Raw genomic sequence first — 20,268 nt, 5'->3', positions numbered from 1 at the left:
TCCTCGTACAGAGAGAAATAATCCAGTGTGTTCTGTTTTGTTTATTGGCAGTATTCTGTGTTGAATTTGGTATTAAGCCTTCTCTCTAGATCCAGCTGTTTCTTTATCTCACTTACAAACTGTGGTAATATTTCATGTGTTGCAATATTTTGAGGTTATATACAGAATTCTTTCATGGGTTTCATGAATATCTACTCATCACACACTGAAGTCACTGGGAGCTGCAGTAGCTGCCAACACTTATTTTAGGAGCCTAAATGGTTTTTTTGGCATGTTTGGAAAATGTAGGCTAAGACTGAAATAAAATTTAAACAAATATCAGGAAACAGGTCTGGTTAATATTTTTATGATTAACAATTTTGAATCACTAACACTTTTATTTCTCCAAAACAACTCGAGCTTGTCCATCCATTGAGCTAGGATATGATAGGTGATTTACATTCTGTGAGATATTAACTAGAAAAGAGCAGAGTTGACATTCCTGGCATTTAAGATAATGAGCAGAACAATCTTCAATAAAAGAAAAAGTTTTCTAAGTTATTTACATACCAGAAGTAAAAAAGGGAACTAGTTCTTAAAAACCTTTTGCAGAGCACCTTTGAAGGGGACAGTTCATTTGTTTCCATTTCCGCTTTTATTAGTTCACCCCTTGTCTCCGACAATGTCCTATTTCTGCAGACTGATGATTTCCTTTTCACCCTAAAGAGATTATAGGCTGGACGTTAATCACCTATGATCTCATGGGGGTGCAACCCCTCTGATATTGATTCACATGTGTAAAGTATAATGGTTCAGATTGAACCTCTCTAGTTTAGCACTTTTGGGACCTGACTGGTGCTGAGCAAGAGAATTTGTCTAATCACAGGAGATCAATATTATCTAGAAGCATTACCAATGCTTTCACTGCTTACTGGGCTCTTAGAAGACATTTAGGGGTAAATTACAGATAAATAACAGCACAGAACACTGACAGCCAGGATTGGTGGCTGTAAACAAACTTTATGGGACCCCAGGAAACTTAACATCTATAAGTGGACCTCCCACTAATTACAATCATGTTGGACTACCAATGTTGCTGGACTAGAGAATATTGGATTAAAGAGGCTCAATGTGTAACTGCCTACCCACCTGTTATTTTTGCAATGCACTCTGAGTTTTGTAAAAAACAGATGCTGTTCAGCTACACGGTATCTTTATTAAAATCCCAGGATGGCAGAGTGAAGACTCTGGATTTCTTGGATTCCTGCATCCTTTTTCAGCCCACTAAAGATTTATGAACCATAGCTGGTTAGCATGTTATAAACACTGCATTGGCACACACAACAACAACCTAAAATTTGCAACAGCCAGCATGAATATGCCTTTTCTAAACAATTTCCACCCAGCTTTTCCAATGGCATTTAAGGTACTACAGAGTAACACTAGTGCCACTTAACAGCCCAAATATTGAGTTTATAGACCCAGATATTTGAGATTTAATATTTCAAAAAATAAAATTAGAACAGCCCTCAAAGAGTCAACTACAGTAAACTTTCAAATCCAGCAGCCATGGGACCAGGAGTTTGCTGGATATTCAAATATTCTGGATAGTGGAGAAGTATACCTATTAATGAATAATACTAAAGAAAAGATATTATGAAATAAATGTATGCAGAGTACTTTATTTAACAACAGTAGTATTGTATACTGTGAACTTACATTGTATGTGCTGTATGTATTTGTATTTACTCACTATACTGTAATTATGGAAAATGTAACTAAAATTTATTTATAGTTAAAATGCTGGCTATTTGAGAGTTCTAGATAATAGAATGCCAGATATGAAAGAGTTTACAGTGTCTCTAACTTTTCACACTGACTTCAGCAAATAACTCTCCTTTGGTAAAGAAACACACATAGAAAACCCTCTTGTATGGATTGGTTTAAATTGGATGAAGTTAGGATAGTGATCAAAGTGGATGTGTTAGTGGTGCCAACTTGGCCTATGGCAAGACAAGTATCTGCATGATCAAAAGTCTTACCTGATAATGAGTTTATTTTTCATTTAAAATATTAGCAGACATTACATTTTTTATACAGAAGCACCTTAATCATATGTCTACAGACTTAAAAATTATGCTATTCAGAAAGAACTGTTACATTTAACCCATGATACTAACGGAACTGAAAATAAGCACTAACAGGAACTATTAATACATACAAACAATGAAGAGTTAGGGTGTGCAAAAGTCTGACATATAGTAGGCAAACTCTATTACTGAGTCATGGATAACTTGATATTTTGTCTAAATATTGTATCACCCGCTGGTCATGCAATATCTTAATGGGAGAGAGTTAGGATTGAAGTTTCTTTCTTTCCAAAAGCTTATAGTGGAACAAACAAAACAAACCTTCCTCTACAATTTTCCAGCTCTAACATTATGCATTGCTAGTGCATGAGTATCTGAAAGTGAAATTGAAGAAAAAATTGAATTGAAACAAAAGTGAAATTGACCGACCTTTTTATTTTCAAAGGTGAAATCTTAAAGGTGTGTGCATGATTCCTGCAGTAAGGAAATATTTAAATGTGCTTACCATGAGTATGTTCCATTTTAGATATGAAAAAATGAATGTACCCAAGCTTCATTCTGCCTTCACTGAAGTCCATAGGAATTTTGGGCATGGAACTCAGTAGGGGTGCCTAGGCTCACTGTGTGCAGAATTCATGTAGTGTGAGTTATAGGTACATAGGAACTGCAGATGTATTTTGTGAGTAAAAAGTACACAAGAACATCATTCACATTTCCTTTTCTTTGATTGTTTCTAAAGACCATTTGTCTACTTTTAAATCCTTTGTGTGGCACAAGCTTCCACAATTTTTTGTAACAGTTCAGTTATAAGATTCTTAAAATGAGGATTTATCATGGAAATCGCTAGCCGTTGCAGGGAAAGAAGCTCTTGTAATAAAAACCTCCCTGCTGTTTTCCAATTGCAAAGATGCAAGCATGGGAGGCTGGCTTTAAATAATATATTACATAAATTGCAGTTTTCCAATGACATCTTCAGGGAGAATACTAACTTAAAATGAGTTGTACTGTAGTAGGTATAACAATTTATTCATAAGGTGATGTTTTGCTGCAATGAATAAGTAATGGATACAAAGTCTCCTTACATCAAGAAAACTATTAGCACAAAAAGCAGCAATACTGTTCAACAATCGGGGCTGCTCTTAAGTAGAATCACACCATAGCAGCTGCTCTGGGGAACACATTCCGGTACACAACCAGGACTGTAGAAGCCTGTGTTATTATGGGCCTCTACCACCCCTACAGTCAGTAGACCCTTGCTGCTCTTTGGTCCACTTTGAGCAATCAAAATTTGGAAGGCAGGGAGGCAGAACACTGCAAATCAGAGGGCACTGGAGTACAGCTGCCACTGTGGAAGAGAACATGGGACAACTCTAGTTACTTCACAGAGGACCCTGCAAAATCTAGGGCCAACTTCACACGTCATATAAAACTAAGGATAAGGGAGATATTTTGTCTATCTTTTTCCCTCCATGGGTGTGCTGGACCCTCTTAGGCCGGACGCTCTGGCAAGGACTGCTGTATGAGCTGATTAGCTTACCAGGCGGTACCCATCTTGGGACATTTCTTGTCCTTCACTGATCCTGGTACAAGTCTTCACCTTAGGGTGCCAAAGTGAGGGTGGCCCCTTGTGCAGCTGGGCACTCACACTCATGCCCTAGTGCTCACATTTGCTGACAACCTAGCCAGGCTGAAGCAGAATGAGTGCATTAGGGGGTCACTGCCATCCCCTCATATTTTCCAGTAAGGCAGGTGTTCAGGCACAGGGTAGCAGTAGGGTGACAACATTGACCTGTGGGAAGTACAGGACCCCCGAGTCCCATGGTGAGGCAGGGGGGATGGTGGCTCCACAGCCTCCAGTGGGAGGTGGGGGATGAGGCAGGGAACAGGGCAGCTCTCTCGTGGTGGCGTTTGTCAGCAGTGGGGGTTGCTCTCATGGGGCTCTGGGTAACAGAGATGCTGCCCCGCAGAGGAGCTCCTTGGCAGTCTGAGCCGCTGCCCCTGGGCGCTGGGGAATGTGGCAGCTGCCCTGCAGCGGGGTTCCCTGGCAGCGGAGGCTGCTGCTCCGGGACACCAGGTGCGGCGGAACAGGAGCCCCGCACAGGGCGACACACTTTGCCCATTTTCTTAAAGTCAGGTCACCTGTGAGCCACTTTACATAAGGGCCTAGCCCGCTGCACGGGGCCGAGTCTTCCTCGGGAGCAGCCGTGACGGAGCCCTCCGCTGCGGGGAGCCACGTTCTGCGAGCACTGCAATAACCTCTCCCCCGCCTCCCTGCGCCAAGCGTCCCCGTCTGGGCTGCTCCCGAGCCGCCGCCCTGCGCCGCTTGGCGCTGTGCGCCAGGGGCGTGACCCTCCCTCCGGGCCACTAACCTGCGCGAGCGAGCGGGAAACCAAGCCCCGCCCCTGGAGCGCCGACGGGGCGGGGAGACACTGGATCCGCGCCCGGCTGATCTGGAAAGCCGCAATCGGATTGGCCGATCTGGAAGGGGGCGGGGCGGCGTTACGGGGAAGCTATTGCCTAGGTAACCGCCCGCCCTCTCACCTCGGACGGCGAGGCCTGGTGCTTTCATGTGAGCTGTGGCTGCCGGCCCCTCAGTTCCTGCCGCACTGGCTGGGAGGCGGCGGCTCAGGGGCAGCGGCCGCGGCCGGTGCTGCCGCCTCCGACCGGGCAGGTGAGTGACCGCGCAGACGGGCGGGAGGACCTTGCACGGGTCCGCACGAGTTCGGGGACGGTGGGGGGGACCTCCCCGGAGCGCGACCCGGCAGTCAGGGGACCGCGCTTGGGCTGCGGCCGGGCTTGTCTGTCTGGGGGGACCCGGTGCCGCCGCTGCAGGGTGGCGTGTGGCTGGGGAGCGGGCGCCGACCGCGGGCGGCAGGAAGGAGGGAAGTGGCCCCAGCAGCGTCTCGCTGGGCCACAAGGACAGACGGGAAAACGCGGGGTGGGGTGGAGTGGGGGGGTGGGGGGGGGGCACCTGTCTCCCGTCTCCCGTCCTCACAAGCCTGAGGCTGGCTCCGTTCGCCACCTGGGGCTCAGCTCCTTTCCGCGGGGCGCTGGCGCGTCCCCGTCCGCCTCGTGGTGGCAGCGAGCGTCCAGGCGAGAGGAAAAGGGCATTTTTCAGCTTCTTAAAAAAATTGCAACACCGGAGTTGCTCAACACCCATGATAAGTGTCTGCCCTCTTCCTGGCACTGGAGGAGTTTAGTCATAGTTTGGTCGTTATCAGTTGGGGCGAGAGGAGAGAGTCCACGGGACTTTTCAGAGGGCTTTGCATTGCTCATTTAAAAGAGTCTGAGAGGTGGCCGTGGTCGTCTGTAGCGTCAAAACAAAGCAAGCAGTCCTGCAGCACCTTAAGGACTAACAATTTTATGCACTAGTATAAATTGTATAAATTTTATTTTATTTAAGGGCTGCCTACTTCATTTGAAATAGGAGGGAGACGTTTGACTTGTGTCAGGAGGTAGAAGTAGTGTTACTTTAAAGTTAACGTGAACTGGAAAGTGTTTTGTAGTATGTGGATCTGTTTAAAATTTCATGAGTAAGTTAAAAAAGGAGACTCTCTTCTTTGCTGCAAAATATCAATATAAAAATACATGGTTGCGTGTCCCTTTCAGCATTTGCCCAGGAAAGAAACAAGTGGCATCCCAAAGTGTGTTACCACGGCTTCATCCACTCATATAGCTGCCACTGAGAAATTTATATCCCTGGAGGATGAAATTAAGTGGACCCATGCTCACTGAAGACACTTGTAGGTTGATAGAGTGATCATGCTTGCACATTTATCCAAATGAGGAGGGGAAAAAACATCCATCACTGTGGCAACATCTAAACTAAGCAGCAAAGCTGCAGCTGTGCTGCTGTAAGATTTGTAGTGTGGACATACCCTTTGAAATGAGAGGGGAAAACGTGCTTTTTCCTCATCACCTATGAGACCATGTGGGCAACTTAACTGCATGATGGCTATTTAAAAGTGCCCTCTTATGATTTGTTATCATTCTACTGGGCCTAATATGTTTGAAAAAAAATCTCTTATGTAGCTTCTGCATAGTCCTGCTTTCTCTGGTGCTCCTGAGTGCCTGGACCCTCTTCAAGAAAAACAGTTTGCGTCAGGATAAACTTGAGCAACCTGCCTTACGCAGCATCAGATATTTTGAGCCAAATTTATGTGTTCATACAGTCACCAACTGCTGTAGTGCCTTCCATTTCATGCCCTTTGGCAGGCCTAGGGGTCTTTACTTCATGCTCAGAGATTTTTTTCCCCCAAGGATCACTTGTTAACCTTGTGGTGGCTCTCTTCTGGGCTGCCATATGGCTTTATGCGGACAGGGGAAACATAGTTTTTAAAAAATTGATAATAGTTTCTATTGCATTTAGATTCTGGGTCTGTCACCAGCTTAACTCTAGGTTGTTCTATCCAGATCTGAAGGGACAAAAACAAGTTTAACAAAATGTTTATTTCATATTCTTCTTTCTTCTGTAGTCAGATGTATGTTATGACAGAATACACCCCTGCGTTCACAGTCTAGATGCTATTGTCATAATTTTTTACAAGGTATGCCATTTGAAAACTTGTAACTGAGTGATCAGTAGTATCATGGTAAAATGTGTGTAACGGTTTAATGGATAAATTTGTAAATTTCCCCAGTATGTTGTTAAAAATACTTGTTCAATCAATCTCATATAGCACAAAACTGATCAAACAGATGTCTCTTGAACAAAGCAGGGTGTACTTGTCTTAACTTTCATTTAAGTCGTGGGTGTCCAACCTTTTGGCTTGCCTGGGCCGCATTGAGTGAAGATAGTCTTGGGCTGCGTACAAAATATATAATATAGTTAATGTATATAAATCACATAATAATGTTAAAAGTTTACGATCTTGTGGGGCCGCATTACTAGCTGTCCAGGGCCACATGTGGCCTGCGGGACGCAGGTTGGACACGCCTGATTTAAGTAGTGAACAGATTCATCAAGTAGAATGGGGAAGGGAGAAAACAGCTTATGCTGCTGGGAGAAGAAAAATCCCAGCAACGAACATCCTTCTTCACAGACTCTGTCTTGTTTTCAGCTAGAAAAACTCTTCCAAAATGGGGATGAAAACTGTAAAAAGGAGAGGTAAACACCCCTAGAGACATCATCTTTGCTCATGTCATTCTTTGCCCATGGGAAGACAAAACGGCTTGGGGACTCTGGAGGGAGGAAAAGCAGGCTCCTGAGCTGAAGCTTTTGCTTAGTAATGCTGTTGGAAGCATTGAGAAACTTTGCTTTAAATCTAATTTTGTTTGTTAGGTAGTGGAATACCTTACTTGACTTGTATGTCTCATTGGTTGTACTCAAAATCTTTTTTTTTTTTTTAATAGTTAATATGTTCATTTTATCTAATTCAGTGTGCTTCTTAGTGTTTGGGTACCTTTAAGGTAACAAGATAGTGTATATAATAGCTATTTCTAATGCTGTGCCTTTATGGCACCAGGCAGTCCTCTTGATTAACTCTGCATTCCAGACTTTTGGATCTATCCTTATGTTGGGACTCTGTTCCTGTGTAAAGATGGAGGAGATAGAATGACTCCAAAAATCGCTTAAATGGGGAAGTAGAAGTTCTTGGTGCCAGGTGCCATGTTATCTAGCTCTAACTCACCTGAGCACTTACGGTATGGTTGTAGGGTTGCTCTAGCATCAAAGAAGCTGGCTTGGTTGGCAAAGTTCATCAGTGCTGGGAAGTCTTCATTGTCAGGGACTTGGGTGCTATCTTTTCAGATGACTGTTGTTTCCCTTAAAATAATGGATACTCTCTGCCATTGGCTAATGGGGCTTTTGTTGGTGCTGAGCTACCTTTAGCTCCAGAATTAGGGCCCAGTGTTTAGAGACAATTTGAATCTGCATAAGGGTAAAAAGAATCTGAGTTTAGAGGATACTGTGGGCCATCAGATGTTAAATAAGAAATGTTACTAAAGACCCAGGAAACTCAGGAACAGCTCTGACTTCTGATTCAGTTTTAAGGGCATCTCTAGTTCCTCTTCAGTGTTCCAGTTTAGGGCTTGATTATGCTCCCCCTTCTTCTGGGGTTGTTGCTAGATCCTCAGTGCCAGAATGCTTCCTTATTCCACAAGGTGCCATCCGAGGATGGAGGCATCTAGAAGAGATCTTCTGTGCTCTGGAGGACATACTTGATCCTTCTGATAGAAAAGCTCAATTCTGAGTACTGTTTGGATTGGCTTTCTATCATCCGTGTTGGGCTTGGAAGTTGACCTCTGTAGCTTCCAATGTAAAGGTGCTTTGGTTTCTAGTGATCCACTGTCCTTTGGTGTCCATTAGGAGTAGCTTTTCTGGAACCTTTCATGTCCGTTGGTAGCTTTATGCAGGCTTAGAAAATCTTACAGCTTGCTCATGCAGAGTGTTGTTGATAATGTGCCTCTATCGCACTTTCTTCATGTAAGTATTCAGAACATCTATTTGGAGTTTACTTCATGCATTTGTGTAGCACCACTTTTCTCAATCTGGCATTTAGATCCTCACCTTGGGAGGGCAGTTCTTAAGTCTTTGAGCTGCTCAGAGCAGGTGTACACTAATAGTGCTACACTGGGAAAGTGCTCTTATACCAGCTAAGCTGTGATTTGCTATATAATTCATTCTAACCCTGTGAGCAAAATAAATTATGCCAACAAGAGCAAAATTTTGCTGGTGTAATTTGTTTCTGCTTCTGTGTAACTCTTCCCAGCGTAGTTACATGTTAGTCAGGGGTCACGCTTCTTCACAACCCTGACTGACATGAGGTATGCTCACAAAAGTATAGCGTAGATATAGCCTCAGCCTTCCTTCCCAGAGTTTGTACCACTACGTAGAACCCTAATTTGACTTTTAAACATTTCCACTTACTGGTGTCTAATATATTTCGTAGCTATGAGAAACACATCACAGGACATGCAATGTTTTTGTGCGCTTTTACTCTGTGCTGTCAGTTTCATGGGGGAACCTAACATTTCTCAAATTGGGGATCCTGACCCAGAAAGGACTTGAGGTGGCCACAAGGTTATTTTGGGGTCAGGGACACAGCATTGCCACCCTGGCATCTGTCTTGCCGTCTGAGCTGGCAGCTGGAAAGCAGTGGCTGCTGGCTGGGTGGTAGCAGCAGTGCAGAACCATGCCACCCTTAATTCTGCCCTGCCACTGGCAGTAGTTATGCCTTCAAAGTTAGTGTACCCACCAGCAGCTGCTTTTCTCCTGCTGCCAAACTCTGAAGGCAGTGTGGCTGCCAGCAGCAATGCGGCAATAAGGATATCAGTACCGCAAGCCTCTCTCCCCCTTGCAATAACTTTGTTACCCTCCACACCTCCTATTTTGGTTATGACCCCTGCAATTACTACTCTGTGAAATTTCAGATTTAAATAGCTGAAAACATGAAATCTACCATTTCTAAAATCCTGTGACTAAAATTTACCATAATGGACTGTTAATTTGGTAGGGCCTTAGTCATATTGAAGGAGGTCAGGTTATTTTCCCAGTAATTGTACTCCCATGAGAATTTTCTCTCTGCTTGTTCTTTCTGGTGTGCTATTCTCCAAGGTTTTTGGAATTTAGCAAGATGATATGAGGTGGGCAGGGAACATTATGCATGGCTCCAAAATTGTGTGTGGCACTTCTGAACTCTTGGAAGACCAGGTACCTTATTTGGAAGGGTTCAAAGCTGAGTGGTGCTGGTTGGTGCTTACAGATATTGTGGAATCATAGAATACTAGAACTGGAAGGGATCTCAAGAAGTCATGAAGTCTATTTCCCTGCCCTCATGGCAGGACCAACCTATTGTTGAATATCTCCTATGATAGAGATTCTGCGACCACCCTAGGCAATTATTCCAGTACTTAAGCAGCCTAACAGGAAATTTTTCCTAAAGTCCAACCTCAATCTTCCTTGCTTCAATTTAAGCTCACTGCTTCTTGTCCTATCATCAGAGGCTTAGGAGAATAATTTTTTTCCTCCTCCTCGTAACAAACTTTTAGATACTTGAAAGCTGCTCTCGTGTCCCCTCTCAGCCTTCTCTTTTCAAAACTAAACAAATCCAATTCTTTTGACCTTCTCTTTTAGGTCATATTATGTAGACCTTTCATCATTTTAATTGCTCTGATCTGGATCCTCTTCAATTTCTCCACATATTTGTTAAAATGTGGCACAGTATTCAAATTGAGTCCTAATAAGTGCAGAATACAGGTTGAACCTCTCTAACCCTGCACTCTCATCTGGTTATCTGTTACCATTTTAGTTAGCTGGATGTCCACTTATCATGGGTGTGGCTACGCTTAGGGCATTCCCATAAAGTTTGTTTACAGCTACCAATCCTTGCTTTCAGTGTTGTTTTAGTTGTGAAGGCTTACAATATCTTTCCTGCAGTCTTATTGCATGTCACTTTGTGGCATTAAGTAAATAACATTGAGGGAGTGGTGTGTGTGTGTGTGGAGGTAGATGTATGTGGGATAAGTAATGAGTTCTTTCATGATCTTATTTGCAAGATTTTCATTGAAGTGTATGGGAGTCTAGCAGGTTTGAGCCATTATGTTGGTGCTTTTTGTGAGAGGGTGAAGCATGATTCTCTTGGGCTGTGATCACATGCAGTTCTGCACTGGTAATACAATACATAACTGTTTTTTGGAATACCGAGGGTGTGAATAGGAGGGAGGGAGTAAAGAAAAAAGGGTTATTTTGTTGGCATGTGAAAATAGTGTGAATCTAAGCTGGTTATGGTGGGGTGGTTAGTGTTCATTGGAACAAAAAAGTAGTAAATTCCATGAATTCCAAAACCTTTGAGCTAGTAGGGAGAGGAATGGTTGTGAGTTTTGAAAAAAATTCCAATTGGAAGCTGAAGCAGAGATCTTTTGCCTAACCTCCATGCAAGCAAAACGTTTTTAAATGTCAACATAAATTATTTTCCCCCTATTTTACTGACTAATCAGCTTGAGAGTTGCAGTCAGAAAGCTTCTTTGAATTCAGTGCAGAAATGAAATAATTTCTTGATTTGCTTTTTGGTGATCTCCCTCTTCTTAATAAAACTTTGAAAATACTCCCTTATTAGAACTATAATCTGTGTATTCTTTCACAGTTGTCTTTACCTTAGTAATTCTTTGCCTTCCTATAGTTCTCACAATTCCTGGATCATAAAGTACTTAAGATACTCATGTCTTTTGCCCTAGGACATAAGTGGTCATACACATTTTATAGATCCAGAAGATTAGGTATTGAGGAGGGCTTTACTCAATTTATGTAAAAATATCAACTGTTAGAATTCTCAGTGTGATGGGTTCACTGCAAGCAGTACCATCTCTGCAGTATTATTAAAGCCTTTATTTTTATTTTAAGTTAAATTGCTTTTATGCTGGCTGTATCAGGTAGTATAATCATGTTTTATGCCAAATAGGTGATAGGTCTAATAGTGAAAATGTGTTGGTTTAGAGCTGGATTCAGAAAACCACCAAAGCATTTGAGTAATCCCATTGACTGCAAGAAAAGCATGAGTTCTTGGCTGAATGGTGGTGGGGTGTGGAGCGTGGGGGGGTTGCTTACCTGAAGGAAGAAAATGCTTTTATATGTCACTCTAACCAAATTTTAGATTGACTTAAATGTATCTGGAACGTCAAATCATGGAAATGGATCAGATCATATCTTTCATAGTTAATAATTAATGTAATAGTCTTTGTTTTTTGTTATCCATTAACTTGTAATTGCTGCAGTACATCACATTTTTCTTTATATTGTACCTGTGAGTCAAAGTGCTCAGGAAGAATAACAGTTGGATGTAATATTAAAGGAGAAAAAAGTAGGGCTGCCAAGGGATTGACAGAATTAATATAATAATAATAACAATAGAAATGCCATTTATGTATGTATTTTTGAATGTTTTCTGCATTTGCAAATATTGGTTTCAATTACAACATAACATAAAACGTACAGGGATTTCTATATTTTTATTACAAATATTTACATTGTAAAAACAAAAAATAGAATTTTTAGTTCACTTAATACGTGTACAATAGTAACTTGTTTTCAGTGCCTGATTGAACAAGTAGTAAGACTAGAGCCTACAAATCCACTCAGTTTTTTATTTTGTTTTTGTGTGTGATTATGGAACAACAGATAATCTTTGTAGGTTCTACTTTCAGGGCAGAGATTCCGCTATAATACTTGTGTGAGGTGAATGGAAAAAAATACTGTTTCTTTAGTTTGTCACTTCATGTGCAGATATTTGTAATAAAGTGAGCATTGAGCACTTCAATTTCAATTACAACAAAACATATTTGGAAATGTAATATCAAAAATATGTAATTTCAACTGGTGTTCTGTTTAAGAATGTCAAAGTTGCAATTAATCATGATTAATTTCTTTATCATGTTAACTTTGAATTAATTGTATGATCAACTAATAATACAGCTCTCAAAGTCAACAGTAAAACTAATTAATAAATGAGTAAATGGTTCTTAATGAAAACAAGCTACTGTATAGGGCTTTCATACATACAAAGGGTACAGTTACGCGACAGCAATCCATGTATAGAAGTTACTTTTGGAAGAGATGTTCCAACAAAACTTCTGTTGACAGATTGTGTCTGTGCCTAAAAGCAGAGCGATCGTTTATCCACTCGGCCTACAAAAGGGCCCCCAGTGTCTACAGAGCATTTTTGTCAACAGTTTCTGTTGACAAATTGCATTTTGTGTGGATGTGCTCCACGAGTTCTGTTGACAAAACTCAGTAGTGTAACTGTAGCCAAAGAGAAATCAAATAATTGTAAGTTATATTAAGAATCAGAGAATAGTGAGACTTTATCTGTCATTTAATCCCCAGAGGAAAGGGGGAGGCTAGGGAAGATAGAGGGGAAAAAACAAAATATTTGTAAATTAACAGGAATTAGTCAACTACTAAAGTTAAACATTACTTGCTTTAAAAGTTCTCACTGTAAGCTTTAAAGTAAGCAAGCTTTACAACAATTACCCTTTTATCATCATTACTGCCTTATCCCACAAAGTGCCATTGATTATACATTTTTATACAATTGTATTGGTCCAGCTGTGCAGTACCTGTGGGTGTACCTGACTTATGCCTTGGTCTTTAGGTTTGCTGAATTACTTGGATAGCTTCACTAGCTTCAGCAAAAGCTGCTTTTCATATTTTGGAATTGGTTCTGTGAACTATATCCTCCCAGGAGTTTTCCCATGCAAATTGGGATTCTTTATCTTTCATATTCTATCTTCAGTTTCCTCAAAATGATATTGATTGTGCTATTATGCAAGCCTTTGTCTGCACCCATTTATAATTACAGATTTATATTTAAGATGCATAGTAAGACTTCCCGAGCCCTTTAAATGAATTGAAAATCTCAACTTTAATTTTAACAGGTGGGAAAAGTTTGTGGTAAGACACTGAACTGGAACTCAGAATATCTGGATTCAATACCCAGCTGTGCCACAGATTATTTTTTTTTTTTAATGATCCTGAAGAATTATTTTAATTTCTCTGTGCTTTTTGTTCATTATTTGGGATGTGGTGGGATGATCATACTTTTAGTCTGCTTATATTTTAAGAGGTTGTGTGTGTGTTGGGGGGGGGGGGTGCTTGGCACAATAGAGACCTAGTCTGAATTAGGATCCATAGGTCATACTACAGTAAACTTTTTGTTTTAATAGGTATTCAAACAGTTGAACTTCTCAGTTAACTGGCATTCTGTCTCGTGTTTACAGCCATCAGCTGCTCTGTCCAGAGTGGCTCCTCTCACAGTGCGTCCACTCAGAAGTTGCCCACAGCAGCTTGCCACGTGGCAATGCACAAGCCACCCATAAGATTCGAAGAGGTCTTCATTTCCATGCACCTTTGGTGTATTAGTGTTTAAACTTGCTCTTTGGGGGCTGAATTCCTTCAGGGTGGTGATAATGGAATATGATCCTTCATAATCTCTAGGTGACCAGTTCAAATCAACCCCAACCTGGAAATAATGACAAGTCAGGACCACTGTGAGAATGAAAAATACATATTGGTCTCAAATGAGTTTATAGTAGGCCTGTATTGAACATCAAGATTCACACCTTTTTGTCCCTCTGCTGGGGCTGCTCCAGATAATTCTGCTGGCAGCCAGCTGCACTAACTGGCAAGCGTAAGTCTCATTTACAGGCTAATGTCAAAGATGAATGGCAAGGAGAAGGAAATACTTGTGAAGGGCCAAGCTGGATTTGAGGTTCACTTGTCAGTAAATGTAACCTTCTTAAACTGTTTTTTGTTTAAAAACATCTTTTGAAATAAAGATTTCAGCTACAAGGACAATTAATTTTTAATGCTTTTCCAGGACAATTTAAAAAAAACAGAAAAGAAAAACCCTTGCTTTGCCCAGTTTTTGAAGCAGAAAGGTATCAGAATAAGGTGTTAAAGCACAATTCAGATTTTCTGGGTAGGTCTGCTGTAAATTGACTTGACTTGAAAATAATCTAGTACCCCTAAATGAAGAACATGCAGGAAAACTATTTCTCTTTTTCTTTGCAGATCATCTTTAAAATTCAGACTGCATCTTCTCAGAGCACAGCCTTGCAGAGTAAACTAATACAATATTCTGTATTAATGAGATCGTGTAGCCTTTCTTGAAAGATTAGAGGTGTGTGGGTATTTAGACTTTTATTTAGAAAGGATTCTTCAGACCACGCTGCATTTATGGAACACTTTGTCCAAATTACTGGATTTCAGTAAAGGAATCCAATTAGTAAGGAGAAGTTGCTAAGATTATGTTTGCGATGCACACTGCCAGAGGAAAGCAAAGTGGCACTATTGTTTCATTTCTGGTATGTTGAATTCAGATTTGGTTCTGGCAGCTATAAGTTTTGATTGGGGCAGAATTTGTATTTGATCTTGGCCCAGCAGAAAAAAAACTTGAGGGAATTTAAGCGAAATATTGGTAAGGAAAAGGCTTGAAAAATCTTCCCTGCAGTAGACAATTAGCTTTTTCTGCTGAATGTCATGGCCTAAGTCTTCAATCATAATGTTGTAAATATATTTTGGAAAAATTAAAAATATTTTGTGTCCTTTTCATATATGGAACTTCTTAAAAACTGAAAAGGAGGTGCTTTCTTGAGTTTACAGACAGTTAACTCAAATGCCTTAGCTTCTTATGGCCTTGTGAAAGAAAAAGGACAGCCATTTTCATTGCCGCTTGTCTTGAGGGCAACAGTAAACAGTACATATTTTTATCAGTTTTCTGTGTTTGTTGCTTGGAAAAAGTGACCAGCAGTGGAGACTAACCCTGAGAGTTGTCATGTAGGAACGAAAATGGAAGCTGTGGGAGTATTAGGTATGTTCCCATTGCACTGTGGCTAGTAGTCTTTGGAGAGAAGAGGAAAAATGCCTTACTTGCAATAGCTAGAGAAGGACAAAGCTTAAATCTGTCAAATACTTATTAGTCAAAGGCTGATGTTAGCATGCAGGTCATTGCCTGGGTCCAGAGTCAGAAATCCCAGCATCCTCACACTTCCAAGGTATTAGGGCTAGCAGGAGGCCTGAGCTGTTCATAGGACATTGCTATTCTGTCTCTTATCTACTGTAATGTCTTGGTTTAGTCCCCTGCTAGCAGAAGTCGCAAAGATACAGAAATTTTTAGATGCCCTTCCTTTCCATGCACAGGGAAGATGTATTGTGGAAATACAGTGAAGCTCATGGTGATTTTTATTTTCGATACCTTTACACAAAGGGGGAAATGTGTAGGTGATCACAAGAAGAACAGGTGGTGCAAGGCCTAGATGTCCCCTATTGCTTCTGGTTCAGTGCAGAAATCAGACTCCAAACCTGTTGCTCCTGAGTCTCAGGGCACGACTCCTCCTTTGCTTAGCATCTTCTGGAAGCTGTGTTGCCAGTGGGTGTCTCCTAAGCATTTGAGCCTTACTTCCAACTTTTGACAGAACTTGAAGGTATGGAAATAAATAAGCTGCTGGTTCTTTCAATAAGCACATTGGATTGTTTAGAAGAGAGCATGCTGTAAAGATTGTTTTGCCATCTTTGCCTAAGCTAAACCTGTGAAGTTGCTGACCATTGGGTTTCTCAAGGGGCATCTGTCATAGTGATGGTTACTGTGTGAATGCCATCCAAGGATCTGCTTTTATCAAGTGTTTTGGCTTTCTCCAGTTCTCTTTGCTCTGTCTCCAGTAAATGGCAGAAAGTTCCCTAAAACTTTCAGGAAAACACAAAGCATCTTCCATGAAAATATTTGAAAGGAACACAGAATTTGAATTAAAAAAAGTTCAATTTTTCTGTTTCTCATTGGAAATAAACTAGAAAAAATTGAAAGCAAAAACTTCATTTAGCAAAACATCCATTTCAATTTTGTTGACATTTTTTAATTAAAAAATATGTTTACATCTCTATAGTTCACCTGTAACATCTTTTGTATTAACAAGTCATGTCTCTGAGATATCAGGTTAGGAGATTGCTTCTCTTGGAGAGAGAAATTAGGTATACATGTTCATTGTTCTAAATCTTAATGTCCTTGGACTTCAGTGACTTTTTTCCCACTTTTCTCCTGTAAATTTACAGTCAAGCCATTAGATACAATTTTATCTGTTCTGATCCTACTGACAGAGACTGAAAATTTAAAGACCTCTACCAAGCATTTATAAAACTTAATTACCCACCCGGAGAAGTAAAAATACAGATTGACAGAGCCATCTGAATACCCAGAAACCAGCTACTTCAAGACAGGCCCAAGAAGATCAATAGCAGAATACCACTTGTCATCACCCATAGCCCCCAGCTCAAATCCCTGCAACACATCATTAAAAAAACCTACAACTTAATCTAGAACATGATGCTAAACTACAGAAGGCTGGAGGTGACAGGCCTGTCCTCTCCTATAGATAACCTCCTAACCTAAGAGAGATTCTTACTAGCAATCACAGGCTATACCACAGTAATACTAATACTTGTAGCTTCCGTTTTATAACCTCCTGCCGCAAGTTCTCTTTCGGCTGTATCTTCCTATATAATTCCTCATTGGTGACCACCTGCATCCATCCTATTCTCAGAATCTTTCTATAACTCCTTTTGAACACCAATATTCGTCTTTTTGAATCTTTCATTATCACCCATGTCTTACATCCCTACAACATGCTGCTGAATACACACATTTTCAAGATGCTCAGCTTCATTCCTAAGCTAATCACTTTGCTTTTCCAGATCGCATCCATCACCTTCAAACTCGCTCTAGCTTTTGCTATTCTAGTTGCTATTTCCTTCTTACAGTCTAGATCATATGTCATGTTGCTCCCCACGTATGTGAACTTCTCTACGTTTTCTAGTTCAGTACTATCTACGCTGATCTTCCTTCCGATTTCCTTATCTCCAGAGACAATTGTTTTTGTTTTATCAATGTTCATAATCAGTCTGTATTGCTTCCCATCTTCATTTAGTACCTGCACCGTTTTCGCTAGCTTCTCCTCATCTTCTTCAATGATAACTATATCATCCACAAACCTCAAGTTATTAATTCTATTCCCATGTACACAGATCCCTTCTACCTCTTCCTTGATCTTGTCCATTGCTCTCTCCAAATGTGTGATGAAGATACTTGGCGATAATGGATCTCCTTGTCTCGTATCTCTACTCGTTTTCAAACCAACTTCCCAACTCCCTGCATGTTCTTACTGCTGCCTCCGCATTGTCATTTATATCCTTCACTTCCCTGGTCTTCACATTTGTTGTAATATCTCTCTCTTCTTCACATTGCTCCTGTAACCCTTTCTCCCTATCCTTTCTGGCTGCTTTCCTTACCTCATTGCATTTCACCCTATATTGTTCTTCTGCTGTCTCGGAAACATCTCTTCTGATCTTCAATGCTTTCTTCTCTTGAACCAACTTCAGTGTCTCCTGAGTAATACATTTCTTAGTGATCTTCTCTTCTTCTGGAGCAGTCTGCTCAATTACCTTTTCTATTGCTGTGGCTATCCCTGTGACTCTCTTAGCTAGGTCTGTCTTTGGCAACTATTTTTAATCTTCTCTTCGAGTGCTGCTCTGTATGCATTACCTGTTTCATCCTCGCCACGTCTCTTCTTTTCTTAAACTTTGTCTTACACTTTTTTTTGAGTTTTATCTTGATGTTTGTGATCCCTAGACTGTGGTCCGAGTCTATATCCCCTCCTTGTAAAGTTTGGCAGTGCTGTACTGATGTTACCCATCTTCTTCTTATCAAAATCATATCTATCATGTTCTTGGACTTCCCGTCATTCGATCGCCATGTTCACTTCCTCCAGTCCTTTTGTTGGAATCTCGTGTTGGAGATGATCATCTCATGTTCCGTAGCAAGCTCTAGAAGTTTCTCACCTTGTTTGTTTCTTTCTCCATATCCAAACCTTTCCATGAATCTCTCACAACCTTCATTATCTGTTCCAACCTTCGTATTCCAGTCTCCACTGATGATCAACGTATCTTTCTTTGGCATGTCCTCCACTGTCTTTGTCAGGTCTTTGTAGATGAGCCCAATCTCTTCCTCCGTACTGTCCAACTTGGGTACATGCACCTGAATGACCTGAGATGTTGAACAGTTTTGCTTCGAATCTCGCTACTGTCATTTTTGCACTCACCACTTTGTATCCTAATAATGCTCCTCTAGCTGTTTTGCTAAGAAGGAATCAGACTGTTACTTCATGCTGTGTTTAGTTTCCCAACCAAATGACTTTGCAACCGCACATCTCTCCTGATGCCATCCAATGTGTCTCTGCCAGTCCAAGTATGTGACAGTATCTCTCCATCTCCTTCCGAAGCACCTCTAATTTTCCAGTTGCCCACAGTGTTCGGATGTTCCATGTTCTAATTGATAGCGTATGTGTTAGTTGTAATTTTCTTTCAGTAGCCAACTTATTGACCCAACCCCAATCACTCGATTAGTGTCATGGACCTTGTTTATCTAGGCGATGTCCGAGCCAACATCTTTTATCATTGGCATTAGATTTCATTTATATGGTTTCACAGTCAGCGCATTGACACTCATCTGACCAACCCTCCTCCTTCATCCAGGCTTGGGACTGGCATGGAGCCCATAGAGGCTTCATGGCAGAATTAACACTTGGTATGAACAGACACAACAATTACCTCACACATTACAAGGACAGCTTCCCTTCTTTTGTTGCTTGTAATTATCTCAAGCTAGACGCTTAACATCCTCCACCTCCATCCCCGTCCTTCAATCCTATGTACTTGATTTGTCAGTTCTTATTGCAATTTTTTAAAACATTATTTATTTGAGATCTCTGTGCTTATAGATGATAGTCTGTACTGGAAATGCTATTGATCCGATGAAGTTGGTCTGTTCTTCGAATGCTCCTCACTGAATAAATCATTTTGTTAGTCTTTAAAGTGCTACATTTTTGCTGATTTAGCTACCTGTGCAGTAACCATTGTTATCTTTGTTTTGCAACCCTCCCATCTCCGCTGGTTAGGTATTACTGAGCAGTGCAAAGGAGCAGAGAGTTGAGGTGGTGGCCACATCTCTTTTATGCCCTCCTTTCTGTGTGCACAAGGATGGCAGGGACACTTGGTTGCCGAGTGATATTTTTGGGCAAAATCTTCCTTTTTCCTCAGGTACATTGGACACTGATGCTCCCATAATGGAATGTACATGTTCACAATGAATCTCAAAGAAGGGTTAGTGTAGAGCAGGGGTCAGCAACCCCTGGCACAGGCGCGAAGAGGGGCACATGAGCTGATTTTTCATTGGTACGCGAGGCAGGAGCTCAGTCCCCACTGCTGCTCCTCCATGCAGCTGGGAGCTTACTCAAAGCCAAGCCACCTGTAACAAAAGACAAGGTAATGCTGCCAGTCACCCCTTAAACTGTAAAGCTTGGCAGCTTAATTTATTAACAAAGCTGCTGTATGTAGGACTACGTGACTTTAAAAATTATCACTGGCACTCGGACCATACATTAAGGTCAAAAGGTGAAATTTTGGCAAGCTACTTCAGAAAGGTTGCTGTCTCCAGTTGTAAAGGTAGGTAGTTTTATTTTCTTCGGCACCATGCTGTCATGTATTAGAGGCTTGAGGACACAGAAAAAAGTTGGGAGTAATGAAAGAGAAGAAAGACGCTGTAGATTTTAATACTTTAGCTCCCATCCATGAAGGGTTTTGTTTTTTTTGGCATTTGGTAGGTAGTCCTAAGGTGACTTTACACTTTTTGGTTGGTGTTAGAATTCTTTGTTCCCAATC

General features: G+C 41.2%; 1 protein-coding gene across 4 annotated transcripts in view; it reads left to right on the top strand.

Annotated features, from left to right (window-relative positions):
• Nucleotides 1-20,268, top strand: part of PIK3CB (phosphatidylinositol-4,5-bisphosphate 3-kinase catalytic subunit beta) — a 189,254-nt gene that overhangs the window by 35,052 nt on the left and 133,934 nt on the right. For 3 of the 4 annotated variants that reach the window (XM_075004357.1, XM_075004359.1, XM_075004355.1), the window contains exon 1: nt 4,618-4,740. The exons of the other annotated variant lie outside the window; for it this stretch is intronic. The gene's annotated coding sequence lies outside the window, so the exon portion shown is untranslated. Of the gene's footprint in view, nt 1-4,617; nt 4,741-20,268 lie in introns of those variants that run through there. 4 annotated transcript variants of the gene reach the window in all.

The sequence above is a fragment of the Carettochelys insculpta genome, chromosome 10 (assembly GCF_033958435.1).
Source record: "Carettochelys insculpta isolate YL-2023 chromosome 10, ASM3395843v1, whole genome shotgun sequence".
NCBI lineage: Eukaryota > Metazoa > Chordata > Testudines > Carettochelyidae > Carettochelys > Carettochelys insculpta.
Note: the sequence above shows the minus strand (reverse complement) of the source record. Positions and strands in the feature narration are given on the sequence as shown.